Genomic DNA, 19,514 nt, shown 5'->3' on the forward strand with positions numbered 1-19,514 from the left:
CGCAGTAGCTTAGAGTTATGTTTATCATTTAAAGTTATTGATATACAGTAGCTTAGAGTTATGTTTATCATTTAAAGTTATTGATACGCAGTAGCTTAGAGTTATGTTTATCATTTAAAGTTATTGATACGCAGTAGCTTAGAGTTATGTTTATCATTTAAAGTTATGGATGCGCAGTAGCTTATGTTTATCATTTAAAGTTATTGATACGCAGTAGCTTAGAGTTATGTTTATCATTTAAATTTATTGATACGCAGTAGCTTAGAGTTATGTTTATCATTTAAAGTTATTAATATGCAGTAGCTTAGAGTTATGTTTATCATTTAAAGTTATTGATACGCAGTAGCTTAGAGTTATGTTTATCATTTAAAGTTATTGATACGCAGTAGCTTAGAGTTATGTTTATTATGCTATTTAAGGCTGCTTTAGTCTTCAGATCAAGGTCATTTAAAGTTATTGATATGCAGTAGCTTAGAGTTATGTTTATCATGCTCTTTAAGGCTGCTTTAGTCTTCAGATCAAGGTCATTTAAAGTTATTGATACGCAGTAGCTTAGAGTTATGTTTATCATGCTCTTTAAGGCTGCTTTAGTCTTCAGATCAAGGTCATTTAAAGTTATTGATACGTAGTAGCTTGGAGTTATGTTTATCATGCTCTTTAAGGTTGTTTTAGTCTTCAGATCAAGGTAATTTAGAATGTAGACCTATTTCAGTTATATTGCTAAACCACAGTGATAGCATTTACAGGTGCACAGTTATTTCATGTAGTTTGATTCCCCAGTAACTAACTACCCAATTAATATGAAAGTTTTGGGGACCCTTTCAAACTGATTGTAAAGGTAGAGAAAATGCAACCTTTCAATACACTGCAAATTTTTCAAATAAATCATTCTTTGGTTGCAGTCATCATATTCCAAAGCTAACTGTACAGTAACTAATGAATGCATACAGAAAATTAACTATGTAGTAAAGATTAAGAAGAGCAGAAGACAATTAAAAAAAAAGGATCCTGGACTGTTATGTTAGCTAATTTTATCTCTTATTCTCTCTCTCTCTCTCCCTCTCTTTCTCTCTGTATTTAAGAGACAGACCCCACTGAAGTAAACAATGAGTGATATGTCTTGATATCAGTCTATCGGTTGCAGTACAATGACACAGCAGTCAACTATCTACTAAAAGTACACAATGTAAGCCAAATTATACAGTAAAACAAATTCTGATTGAAGATCATAAACAACATAACCACGATAAATCCTGGATTTTTTGTGGTAATGTGTTTGGTAACCATGTTTAAATATTAAACATTCCTGCTACTAAACAGAACAATTACAGCCATCATTTCCTTTATTTAGTTGCCTAAGAACACAAACCAAGCTTTTTAAACTCATAATCATAGATTCATAGGTTGTTATTAGGCTAATGACTTAGGGGGCCTTTCTAAGTCTAGCCAAGTTTTCCCAAAAGAGTTAGGACATCCTGTATCCAAATCGGACATTGTGAGACAGGCATTTGTAAGCTACCTCTGTCCATAAGGGACATGGATGCCAGGCCTGGTTTAAATTTCCTGTGCCTCATCCACTGGTCTGGGTTGCTCTTAAATTGGGTAATAGAAGAACTGAGCTTCACAATGATGGGGGAAGCCTGTTCAATGGGGGTTAGTCTCTGGGACACATATCTATTTGCTGAGCATGCTTTGTTTAAGTCACAGCAAAATTCAGGTCCTTAGACCTTGCATTTCTGGTACAGTTTGACTTGAGAATTTGCAGGAGATTCAAAAGTGTGGGGTTTTGTTGATACCTTGTAAACTAGGCATAAATCACTCCTTAGCAATCTATAGGAGACTGAGTACAGGGGAAAGGGCTTTAAGGTGCTCTGCATAAGGCAGGTTTGTTATACCTTGTATTTTATTTGTGAGGAACCTCTGAGGTACTTCTAGTTGCTGCATATCCCTGGTCAGGTACATAGCAGAGGGAGCATCGAACTCTATGATTGGCCTGATAAGGGCGGAGTACAGTAGGATAATGACCTCTTTGGACCTAGATGCCATGCCCTTACTTATAGGTTGCGAAACATAAAAGACATAAAAGGATTTCCTCAACACTGTGGCGACATGGTGGTCCAAGGTAAGGCTACTGTATACATATATATCTGGATCCTTGACAACTGGTTTGACTCTTAGGGGCATATTATCAACATGGTAATTATCTGCAATGGTTGACTTCCCAAAGGGTACAGTTATGCATTTCTCAGCATTCATTTTAAGACCATGGCTTTGCCACCATTTGTTAGTCAGAGATAAGCCTTCTTTAAGAATGTTAGTGTCTGCAGTTGTTTTGTTTCTTTTCTTTTTTTTTTTTTTTTTTTTTTACTGCCAAAGCAATCATGATGATCCAGTGTCACTCCATTCGTAACCAAAAACCTTGTGAACCAGCTCATATGAAAACAAAGCAAAAGCAGCTAGCACTCCATATGTGAACGTCAAGCACTCAATATCCAAAAAGTAAAAATCTAAAAGCTCCATTACCTGTACAAAATTCAGAGGGGGATATTGAGGCAATAATACTTCATAAAGCCCCTTTAAATATGCAACCTGCATGAAGATTTTAAGCCATGTTACAGCAGTTACCGGACTCAGACTCCAATTTAAATGCATCATAATAATTAATTCCATCTAACATATTTCACTTATGTGCAGACACCATCTTGTAACATAAGCAAATTGCTACACTTTTGGTGGGTAGATTTTCTCAAGTTTTGCTGTAATAAACATTGAAAATATTCCAGTTAGCTGCAACTGTGTCTTTACAACATTCTTTTGTGTACTCATAAATCTGTCAAAGAAGTCTTGTGTTAAGAAAATAGTCTCCTGATATAGATGGTAAAACTCATAGACCTCCATAGCCATTCAAGAAGGAGTGCTCGCATTTTAGGTTGTAACAGGGGAAGCTTCTGCATAAAATATTTATCTCTTGGATAAGTTTGCTTTTTAGAGACCACATTTTTCCAAACATCATCTTGGTTTGCCCAGCCCAGAATATACAGTGGCAATAATCTAGTAGGAATAAAGAAGGTATATTGAAGTGTTACATGTGCACTGGATTGATTGAAGCATTACATATGCACTGGATTGAAGCATAACATCTGCACTGGATTGACTGAAGCATTACATCTGCATTGGATTGAAACATTACATCTGCAGTGGATTGAAACATTATATCTGCACTGGATTAAAGCTTTACATCTGCACTGGACTGACTTGATTCTGAATCGCCAATTGATCTGTACGGACTTGTACTTAGCAAGAAGTCCTCCAAGCCTCACTATGTCTTTTTATCATACTGAAAAACTCAACACGCACATTACTTAGTACATATCCTCTTGGGTCCCTATTGTGTAAACACCCATTCTACTAAACAAATATTCACAGCACTAAAATACTGTTGACAAACTCAAAAGTGTCACATACTACATTAAAGTACCATATTGGCAAAATTCTCAGGTAAGTAGAATTATTCTTTATCAGTTTATAATAGATCCATCCCTGGACACTTCGCTGCAAATACAGATAAATGTTAAATGGAAAGAAAATATACTGTGAAGTTAGACTATGCAGTGCTTTGGGAATTACACTGCTTTTCAATCCGATAATATTTGTGTTAAATACTGTTTTTATATAGTTAAATGTAATAAATAGAGTTAGGTTTGTGTGTAGTAATGCAGTTAACTATCATAGATTTGCTTTGAATTAAAAACTTGTGAAAACGTGGAAAATGAGGCTATAACTGAAGGAGGAAAAGAGACCATGGGTAGCTATGAATTCAGCCCTCTCTGAGCATAAAGAGGCTGAAAAGAAAAATGCGATGAGGATTTCGCCAAAATATGTCAGAGATTGGATATAGATATGCATGAACTGTGACCATTTCTTCTGTGTTGTTGAGATATTCCAGTCAAAGAGCTCATAAAATGATAGCTGGGAATTTTTGTAATGGCAATATGATAAAATTTTGTCTGTAACACCGAGAAGTGGAGAAATACAGAATAAAACAGTTGAGGCATATGGAATATGGATGACATATAGTGAGAAAAATGTGTTATTTTTTAAGGTAAAGTTTGAAGAAGAAACTTGTGAATGATTGGCGTACTGGAGACTGAGGAATACTCAGGCTAATCTCTGCAAAAACAAAAGTGTCTCTGTGGACTGGGTTTTCTGAGCAATACTTGGGAATTGTAAAAGCTTATTACTTGCCTCTGAGTCATGCAGAAATGACTAATAGGGAGCCAAGAGTGATTTCTATGTGATATTTCATATGGCATGTAAAAGATCAAGTTCTATGTCAGACTAGCAATCTGCTAAATAGTGGACATTTGAGGTTTTTCCATTGTTTGTGAATTACAATATTTAAGAAACTACTTTGAAGCAGCAATCTATGTCTACAAAGGTTATTAGCCTAATAATGTATATAAATTGTCATTCTCTGCAGTGCTTAAAGTATTTTTCTTATATGATCACAGGTGTTTATGCGTTTTCATCACCAGTGGACTGGATACAAGGTTTAACCCTTGCCATTAGGCTGTGTAACATGATACAAAATATCTTATGTGGTCTAATATGGAACTGAGTGTAGTGAAGGAAGAGAGACATGAAATGCAGCCCATAAAATGAGGCAAGAGGTCATATTTTGCAGTTCCCCTTTACAAATACACAATTAGTCAAGAGATAAAATGTAAAAGACATTCAATTAGCATACCACAACTCAAAAAATAAAAAGAATATACCACCGCTGAGAGTACAAACAAGACAATATTTAATGAACCTTCATACTAAGCGCTTTCACCCAACAGTTGTCAGGGCTTCATCAGAGTAAATGTACTAATCCATTTAAATACAAATTGGTCATGTGACCCACTTAATTTTTAAAAAGCAATTTTATCACAATATTAATTTGCTTAATTTGACAAACTTCCTGTAAAGTTACCTTTAAAAACATCTTATTACAACTGTCTAAATGCTTTAATAAAAAATGCTAAATATATCTGAAATATTACCTGTATACAAATACATAATCTAGTATCATAAAACGGAGATCTTTAATGAAATTTGCCCCATATCTTTAGCACACTGCCTTCATCTCTTTACTGTTAAAATGATTAATTAGTATAGCCACCCCCTCTTCACACACATATAATAGCCCCCTAAAACTGAGTGTCCTTAGAGTTTTGCAGATCTAAGCTTCAAAACACTCTTAAGAGAACAATTTTCATCTAACCATGGTTCACTAATGGCATTCAATCTTAACTGCCATTCAAGCTCTAATTTCTCTAAATGTGTTTTTACATCCCCACCCCTTTGAGAGGGGACTATATGGTCAATAACAAAAAATGTAAACTTCTTAAAGTTTTCACATACCAGGCTGTGTACAAATAATGCATTCTCTTGTTTTTTTTTTTTTATTTTTGATGTCTCTTACATGCTCAGCAATTCTTTCTTTCAGCTTTCTTGTGGTTTTACCCACATATAAAGCCAAACATGAAGTGCAAGTAGCAATGTAAACCACCATTCCTGTATTACAATTACAGTTACCAGGACAAGACATGCTACAATTTTAACTTCCAGTAGTTACATATGGACCATCACTGATGTATTTTTCAATACTTGCACATGTTGCACTATGACATTTTAGATCAATGTCTCTTGTTACTTCGTTCAGTATTCTTCTCTAAATACGCCTTAATGTTTCATCTTTTACGATAGGTTATTTTGGGCCCTTGACCCACTATCCTTTTAATGTCTTCATCAAACAATAATTCCCATTTCTTATTAAGAATTACCCTCACTTGTTCTCTTACTTGGTTGTAAGGGAGCACTGAATTCCTTTCATACCGAGTTGCTTTTTTCTGACACATAACTGACCCTACTGTTGTATTGAGAATTGGCATGAAACTATCTTTTCGTTTTTTCATGACTTCATGTCTAACTTTTAATAACAATTTAAAAGGATATCCTCTTTGTCTAAACAAACCTATCAGCTTGTACAATTCTGTTTTAAACTGTAAATTGTCACTTACTAACCTTGAAGTTCTTACCACTTGCCCATTCATGACATACTTTTTTTTTTTCAAAAATGTTTTTTATTTTGTTTTTATAACAAGAATAATAACAGTAATAACATATTTACACTCAAAACTGAAACAAATTATTTACAAAGTCCATAACAAGGAAATACTTCTATATACATTCAGGAAATCATCTAATACTTTTTAGTAATGATTCTAACTTTTCCCAAGCAATTAATTTGTGTGTTAAATTCTTTGTATTCATTTTTAAACTAGATATTTCTTTTTCACATAAGGTCCTGGATAATTAAATAAATTAATTTCTGAAAGATATAGGAGAGTTAGTTTTCCAATTTTTTGCCACAATCTTTCTTGCTACTGCAAGTATTGACCAAAGAAGGTGTGTTTGAGATCTGGGTATGATTTCTGGTACTGGTACATTAAATAAAATGACTGAACTTGAAATTTCACAATTATCATTCCATAAGGCCTTACAGAAACATTCAAATTCCTTCCAAAATTGAGATAACATATTACATGCAACAATCATATGAAACCAGTCAGCTTCTGTAGCTTTACACCTCCAACATTTCATATCATTTGTTTTGTACATATTTGCAATTCTTTGAGGTGTATAATAACTTCTGTGGAGGAATTTCCACGTGTATATTTTCCAGTAAGGAGAAATTGTTTTTTTTGTACTGATTTTAGAAGTAATTTCTTGTTTTTAGTGATAAATTCTCCATTATTTATTTTGGTGGAGTATTCCCAAAAAGAAGCATTCGTGGAATTATTATCAGATCTAATGACTTTATATATTAGGGATATAAATGAGGTGCCTTTCAAAGAGCCATCAATTATATTAGTCAAAAGTTCTAGTGTTTTAGGTATGTTGTTTCCATGGGTTTGTAAGGAAAATATAGTTTTGTTATATATAAATTTTCTGCAGGTTTGTATGTCTATCCACTTATTATTATGTAGGCTGTATCTAGTAATTAGATGTTTAGCTGAATAAATTCCATTAGTGAATAAGAATTGGTTCCAGTATATTAAGTCATTATTTTTAAATTCAAGCATTTTATTTTTATAAAAAGATATTAAACATTCATTAGTATAAGCAATAGGAAAAATGAATATTAATAAGCTTTTAATTGAATGGTTAGATTGGGTAATTTTCATGAAATTTGCTATTATTAGACTGATAAAGGAGCAAGATTTTAACTTCTGCTTATCTTGTATATATATTTTTAAAGACCAAATAAAGGTATTTTGGTGTATTGTAGTTAGAGGGTCAATTAACGTTCTATTATTGTTTAATATTTTTTTTCATGTAATAGTTTCCAATATGAATTATATGAGGGGTTTAACCATAAAATGATTATATTAAAATAGAAGCATTTACATAATATGCAATATTAGGAAAACTAATACCTCCTTCTTCCCAACTTGCCACATGTCTTTGTAAAGATATTCTGGGTTTTTGAGGATACCACAGAAATTTTAGTAAGTTATTACTAATTTTTTTTAAATATTTCTTGGTTGGGGGAATGATTAAAGACTGACTTATATAACAAATTTTAGGTAACACTATCATTTTAATTAGCATTAGTCTGTCCTCAAAAGTAAAATAAAGTTTGTTCCAATTATCTGTGAAATGAATAATTAGATTTGTTAAGATATTATAGTTTGTAGTAATTGTATTCTTAAGAGTGGAATTAATTTGAACACCCAGGTATTTAATTTGTGTATTGTCCCAGTTAAAGCATTTATAACTTTTCATTTTCATAGTCGTCTTTTTATTTATTAACAAAGTCTGGGTCTTGTTATGATTAAATTTTAGTCCAGATAAACCTTCAAATAAATCTAAAGTGTTAAGTAGCTGATCTAAAGATGTATCAGTGTCTCCACTAGTTAGTAACAAATTATCCGCAAATAGCTGAATCTTTGGAAATATGTTACTATTTAAATTATAGCCTTTAATGTGAACATTATTTCTAATATAGTTGGCTAGTGGTTCTACAGCTAGAGCAAAAATTAAAGGGGAAAGAGGGCAACCCTATTTTGTTCCTTTTGTAACTTTAAATGAGGGGGATAAGAAAGAGCCTATCTTTACAAAAGAAACAGTCTTCATAAAGGTTTCTAATCAATTTTATAAAATTTAGGGAAAATGTATAGTGTTGTAAAGCTTTAAATAGATAGGACCAACTCAGTGAATCAAAGGCTTTGTTTATGTCTAGACTCATTACTGTTAATTTGTTTTTATTTTTATTAGCTAACTCTATAAGAATCAGAAGTCTTATTATATTATCTTGGACTTTTTTGTGTTTAATAAAACCCATCTGATCTTCCTCTATTAGGCTAGGTATAATGGAATTGATTATGTTTGATATTATGCTCATGAAAATCTTATAATCTATATTTAATAGTGAGATGGGCCTCTAGGAGGAACAGGAAGTAGGATTTTTATCAGGTTTAAGTATGGGAGAGATTAATGAATATCTCCATGATGGTGGGATATTATAAGTAGTTTTGATTTCCCGAAATGTGTTTAGTAGTATTTTTTTAAGGTATTATCAGGAAGGAGTTTATATATTTCAGGAATTAAGCCATCTAACCCTGGTGCTTTATTAGTTTTTAAGTTGTTTATTTGATATTTTTAGGTCTGTAAATGTGAAAGGTCTATCAATTTTAGCAATATTCCCAGGGGATAAGGTCTTTAGAATATTATCAGATAAGAATTTGTCTAGATTTATATTTTCATTTATTGGTTTGAGAGTATTTATATTCTCATAATGTTTTTTGAAACCTTGTAGCATGGAATTTAAATTTGTAGGTTTAATTTTTCTCATATTTTCAACATATGTAATTTCTTTTATGTGATTTCTTTCTTTCAAGTACTTTGAATGTACTGCAATTCTATGTAGACTTTTAGGATTGATAGAGTATGAACATAATTTAATTTTCTCTAGATTTATAGATATTTTGTGTTGCATTACATTTTGATATTCTTTGTTTAATTTATTTACATTATTTAAGACTTTCTTATCATTTGGTGTTAGATTACCTTTTAAGTTATCTAATTCAGTTTGAATATCTTGTCTTTTATCCCATTCCTTTCTTTTTTGCATACACCACATTTTAACTTTTCCATATAATGCAACTTTGAGGGTGTCCCATAGAATTGTATCCGATACTTCTCCATTGTTATTTGTTTCTAAAAACTGATTAATTTCTGATAACATCCATCCTTGATAGCCTTTTATTTTCGTAATATAAGCTGGCATTCTTTGGCAATGTATTAAGGGTTCAGTTTGCAAAGTTATACTAAAACTAATGACATTATGATCAGAAAGGGGACAAGATATTAATAATACATTATCTATTTTTGATTGTAAAGAATTTGACACTAAGACTTTATCTGTATTAGTTTGTGTCCCAAACCTATATGAATAGTGAGAGAACTTTAGGGAAGAGGGAAGTTTTATATGGTATATGTCTTTTAAATTTCTTGTATTGATATAATTATGTAGGCGTTTTGCTACAGGGGAGGTCTTGAAGGTTTTGGAACTCGTAGTTTCATCAGATGAAAGAATACAATTAAAATCCCCTGCGACTATCATTTCTCCTCTAGAATGTAAAGTTATAATGTCTAAGTATTTCTTTACTGATTTTGTACCAATTCCAGGGATCCAATAAGAGTTTGAGTGCATAGTATTTCCTTTCAAGCTTAATTACTACTAAAGTTAACATACCCTCTTTGTCTATATATGAGTTTACAATTTCAGGAAGCCTTAGACTTTTTTTCCAAAGAATTAATACACCTCTTCTTTTGTAATTAAATTGGGAACTAGTCAATATTTTATAGTCCTTTAGTGTTAGCTTATTTAAGTCTTGGGATATTAAATGTGTCTCCTGAAGAAATACTATATCAGCCTTATGTAAAGAAAGGTATTTATTAATGCTTGCTCTTTTAATATGGTTATTTAGCCCATTAACATTCAATGATAGACAATTATACGGTAAGACCATTTAAAATGTATAATAGTTAAAAATAGCTATAATGATTTCCTAGGGGATTAACCTTGTAGGTTATAACAAAATTTGTTATGGACTGAGTTTCTGTAACAACTAAAGAAGGTAAAATAGTATTTACAATAACATCCTTCTTCATGGAACCTAGTGTTCCTGGCTTAATATGTGTTACATACAAGCCACAGGTCTGCCAACACATATTCAATAACATTGTGTCACTGCAACTGCATGCTTCATTAATAACCAAAAAGAAGATAGGGTTATATATTGTAGAGTCTATGTGAACTAATATTTTGATTAAGGTTAAATGTAAGTAATATATAATACCTTACTATTCTTACAATCAATCATTCAGAGAATGGTAACAACAAACTTTTAAATTTGTGTGTGCATAAACTATCTATTAATTAAAGTATTTATTCTATTATAACCTTCATTTCCCCTCCCAAAAAAAACAGAAGTTTATTTGAATAAACTAGGTCATATAAAATTTAAGAAAAAAGAAAATTTCAGTACATTACTACAAATGTTATATTGCATGGGGTGTCAAGTTGGGGAAACAGTATAAAAAAAAAAGAAAAGGAGTATGCAATAGTACATATATTTGTTTACCTTCATCCACAATATTTTAACATTTAATATTTGGTTAATCTCTATATTTTCTCATAATGTGTCTTGCAAGGTACTAACAAGACTTAGAGAAAAAAAAAACCTTATCACATCATAAAGTTAACAAGTTATGGCAACAGTATAACACAGTATCCCTTAAAATTATTACAAAAACTAAGGGTGAAATACTTTAGCATTGATGTTTTAACCAATACTTCTTTAGTATGTAATGCATTTGTGCACCATCTCTGCACATAACCAATGTTCAAAAACATGTATTGTATTAAGTGGCTGTACTGCTTTTTTATTATATTTTTATTGGTACGCTTCCGTTACCAGGACAACACCCCCAATGAGCTGATGGAATATCTTATATTACTTTTCAAGGTGTGTGTTTGTAAGAGGGACAGTACTTTAACTTAATAACGTCCAATTAAGTTATGACATTTTCAAAATGTTATGACACTTTATTTCTTGTAGGTAGTACATCTCTTTCTACAGCTGTTTGGCACTGCTGATGAATACTGCGAGTAGATTAGGTAGTCCATTGCTTATGAGTTATTACGAGCAAGACCGCTTGATTCTAGCACAAGATTTAGTGGCAGTTCTGTTACACAAAAAGAGGGAACTTCATAACTCGTTTTTATTTTAGTGGATGGCTTTCTTAGCAATAAATGCAGAAAAGGATAGTTTTACAGCCCAAAGATTAATATGAATGTGTGTAGCATTTTTATAGGAAGACAGAATCATTTTGTCTGTCTATTTCCTGATTATTCTTCATATGTAGATTATACATCAGTGGCTGCTCAGTCATAACAAAGCTTTTAACTTCTTTATTGAACAATCAGCAGCGAAGATGAGAAACAATGACTTTAAAACCTTATTCTATCTGAATTCCTGTTACTACAACACGTGTTGTATTAACTTTCATTCTCTAAACAATAATATGTATTTCTTGCATTACTGCCTGAATGCAATGTAGTGCTTTACCACGAAATGAAGCATTTTAGAAGGAACAGCACAACAGTATGAGGCAAAATCAGGAGGACCACTTTACAAATTAACAGCAGTGCGATCATTACGTTGGAACTGTTGCCCTGACAACAAAAAAGCACCTTCTTATTCAAGCAGCATTATAAACCTTGTAAAACATATATATAGTTATTTTTATTTGTCTGGTATATTGAAAGAAAGCTAGTTTTATGTTTTGAGTTACTTTGCCATTTTTCTAGCATTCCGATTGGTCCGTTGGTCTCAAAGAGTAACTACAGGTTCAGAGATCAATTGTTCAGTTCCTGCTAGGCGTCTCAGTTGTTTCTGTGCAGAAATTAAGCTCGTGGATGGATTACAAGGCTTGAGCTGCTTTCAAAATCTCTAATTTCAAAACCATTTAGGTAAGAAGGCGGGAATTATATTTAACATGTATCAAATAATTAAAAAAATGTTCGCAAAATGCTGCAAGTTTATTTGTGTTGCAGATCTAATGTACTGTAGAAAAACAGCAGTTTAAGCACATTTACTTCCATACTGTTTAAAAACAGGCATAAAATATAAGCTCTATCTTAAAGGTTATTTGTAACTTATATGTCATGCTTGCTTCACTAAATGAACACATCTCCAGTACTTTGTTAAACAACATAAACAGAGCCTTTTAGGAGGCTCTATAGCTTTCATAAAATCAAGACATAGAATACTATAGATACTCTTTTTTTTTGATGTGATAGGTGGCAGCTATTATAATCCAAAAGAGAGTTGGAATATCCTTTCTATAGATGGTTGACTCAATTTTACTAACCTGTACATCAGTGCCCTGACTGGAGAACAAACGTTCTCTAGCAGGGTATAAATGTGCAAGTAATGCCCACTGCAAAATGAGTCTGCCATTTCACGGCAGCATATCAAGCTGCCGTGGAGCTCGGACTAAAAAAAAAACAATGGATGCCATTATTTTACTCTCACTAAATAGCACTTCTGCTGTTTAGTGAGTGTAAATATTTAAAAAAAAAACTGAAAAACAAAAGTGTGTGTATGTCTATGTGTGTGAGTGTATGTGTGTATGTGAGTGAAAGTGAGAAAAATTAAGCCATTATTTTACACTCACTAAGCAGTGTTTTAGCTGTTTAGCAAGTATACAATCTAAATATAACAGAAAAAGGTGTGTGTGTATATGTTTGTTTCTGTGTGTGTGCTTATGTGTCTGTGTGCATGTGTGAATGCATGCATGGAAGTGAGGTGTGTGTGAGTGAGAGAGAGAGAGAATGAAGAGAGAGAATGAAGAGTGAGAATGAAGAGTGAGAATGAAGAGAGAGAATGAAGAGTGAGAATGAAGAGAGAGAATGAAGAGTGAGAATGAAGAGTGAGAATGAAGAGAGAGAATGAAGAGTGAGAATGAAGAGTGAGAATGAAGAGAGAGAATGAAGAGTGAGAATGAAGAGTGAGTGAGAATGAAGAGTGAGAATGAAGAGAGAGAATGAAGAGTGAGAATGAAGAGAGAGAATGAAGAGTGAGAATGAAGAGTGAGAATGAAGAGAGAGAATGAAGAGTGAGAATGAAGAGAGAGAATGAAGAGAGAGAATGAAGAGTGAGAATGAAGAGAGAGAATGAAGAGTGAGAATGATTCAACCCTGACAGCAGTCAAGAGGTTCATGTACCTCTCACCTCAGATAAGTTAACCAAACAAAATGTAAAATAAAGGGGGAACAAAGGCTCAAAACAGGAACATATTAAAGTTTAAAAAATTACAAAGTTGCTACAATAATAATAATAATAATAATAATAATAATAATAATAACAAGACTTACGCTAGCATGCATTTTATGAAGTGCAGGTGATGGGGGTGTCTGTGTGATGGAGGAAGAGACAGTGAGATTGATGGAACACTGGCAGCACCACATTTTGCATACCTCTTGGACTTTTACCTCAAGAAATGTGGATAAAGTCTGAAATAAAGGGGTACAAAGGCTCCAAAATAGGAACAGATTTTAAAGGTTATACTTGAAAAAATTAAAAAGTAAGTTAAATAACAGGATTTGTGTAACATGACTTTTCTGGAAGAAATAAATCTGAATATCAAATGTATGTCATTATTTAGTGACTTCAATACCCAATGACTGTCAAGAAACCATTTTAGCAGGAACGGACCAAAAATAAAAAAAATCTAGATATTTTTTTTAAAATAATATATTTTGGATGTAAAAATGCTTCCTCTAACACCATTTACATATACTACAGCAACTTTGAACATTAGGCCGATGAACTATTTTACATCACCTGTGGTGTCGGGCCTCACAACACCCCTGGGCAGGCATTAATTACACATTAATACACACCCTGTTGGGCATTATTACTAGCTTAGAGCACAGTAACATAGAAATAATACTAGGCAAGCCATCATGGAGACTGTAAGATGCCCTATAAACCTTTAAGTACACAAACTTATAAGCTTTTAACCTCCTTGTCAAGCACTTAATAATACTTAACTCCCAAATTGAGCAGGGCCCTACATCATAAGCCTAATGCATATTTCTGTCTTCTCTTCTACTCATCAAGACTAGCCTTAAGGGTAACCAAAGTAGAACTTTGACTTGTAGTGGTAACTTATTCTACTGGCTGGAAATACCCAGTGTTAGAAACCTAAACCTCAGCTTCTTTACCTTTTATGGTGGATTTAAGTCTCTGGTGTGGGTGTTTGTTAAGACACTGGTTTTGTGAAGAACTATGAGGTCAAATAGGACTTGGTCTTTCATGGCTCAAAAAGCTGGACACAGGTCACCTCAGAGCAACTGGTATGTTACTGTGTATAAGAAAAGTTATACTAGCATTTCAGGAAAGCTGAAGGATTTAAGACCTTTAATTTTCTTGGTTAGTAATCTTCGATGCTTTTTCAATTGAGTGATATGCTTTAATACAAACATACCAAAGGAATCAATGTATTCAGTGATGCATCTGGTAAGGGAAGAATACAGAGGTAGGATGACTTCTTTTGCTCCTGAAGTTATTCCCTGGGCCAGATAGAATGATTTCTTTACTCCTTCTGGCTTTTCCCGGTTAGGGGTCACCACAGCAGAACACCTGTCCACTCATGATTGGCAGTGGAGTTTTACAGTGTTGAGTTGCCACCCGGTGCCCAACCCTCCACAGAAGGCACACACACACTCACACCTAGGGCCAATTTGGAGTGTCCAATCCACCTACAGCATGTCTTTGGGATGTGTGAGGAATCCAGAGCACTCAGAGGAAACCCACACAACCACAGGGAGGACATACAGACTCCGCACAGAAGGCACCCCAGTCAAGGATCGAACCGGAGAACCTCTTACTGTGATGTGACAACACTAACCGCTGCACCACCGCAGCTGTGGTAGAAATATGATAACTGAATGAGAGAGAGAGTTGCCCACTTCTCTTATAACTGTTTCTATCTGAAGAGAAGTACCATTTAAAACATATGAGGTGGGAGCAGCTTTTTTGCTGAATGCTACTATGCTGCACTTTTTTGCATTTAACTTCAGACCATTTACAGAACTCTAGGTATGTGCATGTTCTAGTCCTTGCTTGAGATGTTTAGTATCTGTGGATGAGCAGACATCAGCAAACCTGGTTATCCGCACTCCTGGGATATTGGCTTGGATGTCGGCAAAATAAATACCAAATGGAAGAGGGCCAATCATGGATCCCTGTGGAACCCCACTTGTTACAATTTTACATTCAGAGAGTGTACCAGCAACTTTCACAATGTGGGGTCTGTTGAATAGCCAGCTTGCAGTCCAGCAGACAATGTAGGGGTTTACATTAAATTTGGTTAATGTTTCAATAATCCCGGCATAGGGAATAGTATCAATAGCCTTGGCCAAATCACGATAACATCATGCACAGAGTGTTCCCTGTCCACAGTCCTTGTAACCTTTTCATTGAAGCTTACTAGGTTTAGAAGGAAGAATCTGCCCTTCACAAAACCAAATTATGTGGGGTCTAGTTCAGATGTGTTGTCTATGTCTGCATAAATTAGATCTGCTAAGATACTTTCCATGTCTTTGCTTATACATGTGATAAGGCTGATGGGTTTGTAATTACCTGGGTCAGTAGGGGGGCCAGCCTTGTATAGCGGAGGCACAGTGGCTGTTCTCCAGGCATCAGGCACAGACCCTGTAGACAGGATGAGGTTAAACAGTATAAACAGAGTCTCAGCTAGTGAATATCTGGCACAAGTAAAAATGCAGCCTGAGATGTTGTCTAGTCCCCTTGAGTATTATTTTTTGTCTTTAACAGGGATTCTAAGACTTGTTCCAATGTGTTTTCCAGGGGGAAACTAAATTTTCAGGGATAGTAGGGTCATAATAGGGGTAGCTGGGATAAAGTTAGGACCAAATATATCTGCTAATGCATTGGCTATACCCTTGGGCTCAGAGTATATGATATTATTATGGACAGGCTCGGTGAATTGTTGAACATTATTAATTAATTTTCTGACATAACTGAAGAATGTTTTGTAGTTTCCTTTGGTATCTGTAGCAACCTTAAGTTCTTATGTACTTTACATTTCCTAATAGAGCTCTTAGGTTCCTTCCTGGCATGCTTCAGTGTTGTCGTCAGTTAAGGGGAGGAGTTTAAGTTCCTTCCTGGCGTGCTTCAGTGTTGTCGGGTAGGGGGAGGAAAGTTCCTTCCTGGCATGCTTCAGTGTGGTCGTCGGGTAGGGGGGGGGGAGTTTAAGTTCCTTTCTGGCATGCTTCAGTGTTGTCGTCAGGTAGGGGGATGAGTTTAAGTTCCTTCCTGGCATGCTTCAGTGTTGTCGTCAGGTAGGGGGATGAGTTTAAGTTCCTTCCTGGCATGCTTCAGTGTGGTCGTCGGGTAGGGGGAAGAGTTTAAGTTCCTTCCTGGCATGCTTCAGTGTTGTTGTCAGGTAAGGGGAGGAGTTTAAGTTCCTTCCTGGCATGCTTCAGTGTTGTCGGGTAGGGGGAGGAAAGTTCCTTCCTGGCATGCTTCAGTGTGGTCGTCAGGTAGGGGGATGAGTTTAAGTTCCATCCTGGCGTGCTTCAGTGAGGTCGTCGGGTAGGGAAGGAGTTTAAGTCCCTTCCTGGCATGCATCAGTGTGGTCGTCAGGTAGGGGGAGGGGTTTAAGTTCCTTCCTGGTGTGCTTCAGTGTTGTCGTTGGGTAGGGGGAGGAGTTTACGTTTCTTCCTGGCGTGCTGCAGTGTGGTCGTCGGGTAGGGGAGGAGTTTAAGTTCCTTCCTGGCATGCTTCAGTGTTGTCGTTGGGTAGGGGAGGAGTTTATTTCAGCCTTTCATTATTTTCCTTCTTTTGTTCTAGAATTTATTTATACTGAAGTCACCCCAGCGAGGTCTATTCCTGCATTTACCAATACATTTATTGTGGATAGGTACTGACTTTACTATGCAGCTCTTTATCTGCTGGTAAAAGTTGGATGTGAATGCAGCTACCTTCTCAGGTGAGTCTGTTTGCATGTTATTGTTAGAAAGGGCACTTCTATGGGCTAGGCTTGTAAAGGCTCCAGGGCCATTAGCCTAGTACACCCCTATGAACCTATGAACCTATATGTCTTCTACAACCTGAAGTAAATTTGTCCTGGAGATGTTCCTCAAGATGGTCTCATCTGTTGATGGGCTAGTACATCTAGACCAGATAAGAAAGATGACCAATTTATAGTCCGATTTACCCACAGATGAGGAGATTTGGAGTGAGGTACAGGTGGGGGCTAGGTCTTATAGGACCAGGTTAAGGATGTAGCTTGTTTGTAGTTGTAGAATTTGCTCAAGCAATTTAGTTTAACAATGTCTAGGAAATGTTGAGAATAACTATTTTTAGATGTATAAGTCTGACAACCAATGTCTGGGTAATTGAAGTCCCTAACAAGAAGGTATCTTGGTCAATATGTATTGCCTCAATAGGTAATTTTCATGATCTTTGGTGGACATTGATGGGGATTTGTAGCTACCAATAGAGTAAGAGTTGAATTTGCTAAAGGTGACTTGTATCTTAAGGAGTTCCATCTTACAGTCATGAATAATTTAATGTGACATAATGGTGTTTCAAACAAATACAGATACTCCACCATGGTAAACATTTGAAATGTCAGGACCCAGTACAGTGAATCCCAAAGCAAGGAGACTGAATGGCTGAAAGCAGAGTTACATATACTAAGCCCAAGATTGTCATTTCTGAGAATATTTGAGATATAACAATCTCAGGGTTGGTATATATAAGTTCGTGGGTGCTTGCCCCCCATATCAAGGGGTGCAGGTGGACTTGTCTTCCTGTGAAAATTAAACAGTTTAAAGGGAAAGAGTGATTTCTGATATTAACTCTTTTCATTGGTTTTTGGTCTTTTTTGTTGGCTTGCTGACATTAAAAATAGGGAGACCACACCCACAGTTGGGGTCTGAAGGTATGATAGGCACTGAACCTTGGGCAGAGTGAATTTTGTCACTACACTGAAACCATGCCTCAGTCACTATACAAAATGAATGTGTCTAAGTTGCAGGAAGGTTTCAAATTCTGACATCTTTCTATTTACACTCCTAGCATTGAGTAGTGGCAGCACAGTGCTGTCCAATTTGGTGTTGTCTGTCTTTGAGAATCATACAGAAGTGAAGATGAAGGTCATTAGGACAGACACTGTTTTGGTTTGTTGCTTTATATCTTTCCAGCATGTTAATTTTTGCTGATGCAGGTTTAAGGATATGTGAGTGAATTTATGGGTATGAAAGTAAATATTACTGCAAAGAAGATGAACTTTGTCTTGGTTTGTTGTTCTTTTCTTTATTTTGTGGGCATTTTCTATATCACCGCAAACAACTGAGACAACTTTACTTATGCAAAAGACTCAGAATAAAGGGTGGGATATGTGGTCACTCTTACTTTGAAGTAGGGCTTTTTGTATATGCATTTGAATAATGAAGCCTTGTTTGATATCGATAATAGTGTTTATGCATTCAAGCCCATGGCGTAAATGATATTTCAGAAAAATGCTTATGACTGGGTATTACATGGTGTACCAGAGCTTTACAGCATCAGTGCTAAGGACTGGATTCCAAAGGAGTGTCAAAGCATTGTGAAAATCAGAGGGCAAACTCAAACTAGATAATGTTGAGTATCTCCAAGTACTGGGATTAGCATGTCAGTGAACACAATCTGCCTAGAAAGATACTTCTAGCAAAGTCCTTCTGATAATACAGTAAACTCCACACAGGAAGGGCAGGTAGAGGGGTAAGTGAAAGAACTGATGTAAAACTAAGCTCACTGCTTGCATGTACTAGTCAAGCAAAGATTATAATTTTATTTTTAATTATATTGAATTTTGCAGGGAATACTTGCACTATAAATTAATGATGACACACAGAAATGAAAAGGAACAGTTTAAAAAAAAATCATTGAACATGTATTAGTGCAAAATAAACAAAGCTGCCACCTTATGAAGACATGTATTAAAATAAGAAATTTTGGAAAGTCCATGCTTTATGGATGTGTCCAATAGCTCAGGACATTAAAAGAAAATATATATTTTGTGATGTGTCATAGTGAGTCATATATTTTTTTATTTTTGTTTATTTTACATTTATTTACCGGGAAGGTCCAACTGGACACTGGCCCATTTTCAGCGGAGGCCCAGGGAGAAAAGCTCCAAATATTCTCTTTAGTGATGTAAAAATATATTGTGAAATGGGGCAGGTGGGGAATACCTGCAGCACATACACCTCAAGTGATGGAGGAGGTAGGGGAGAAGAATCAGAAAGAGGTAACTGGAATAAGACAAAGACAAGTGGAAAGCAAGGTTAAATGGCTGATAATAGAAAAATGGGTATG

General features: G+C 34.9%; 1 pseudogene; it reads right to left on the reverse strand.

Moving 5' to 3' along the window:
- The window catches only part of LOC122789885, a 134,923-nt pseudogene that overhangs the window by 114,599 nt on the left and 810 nt on the right, over positions 1–19,514 (reverse strand).

This window comes from Protopterus annectens, chromosome 15.part0 (assembly GCF_019279795.1).
Source record: "Protopterus annectens isolate FY-2018-M chromosome 15.part0, PAN1.0, whole genome shotgun sequence".
Taxonomy (NCBI): domain Eukaryota; kingdom Metazoa; phylum Chordata; order Ceratodontiformes; family Protopteridae; genus Protopterus; species Protopterus annectens.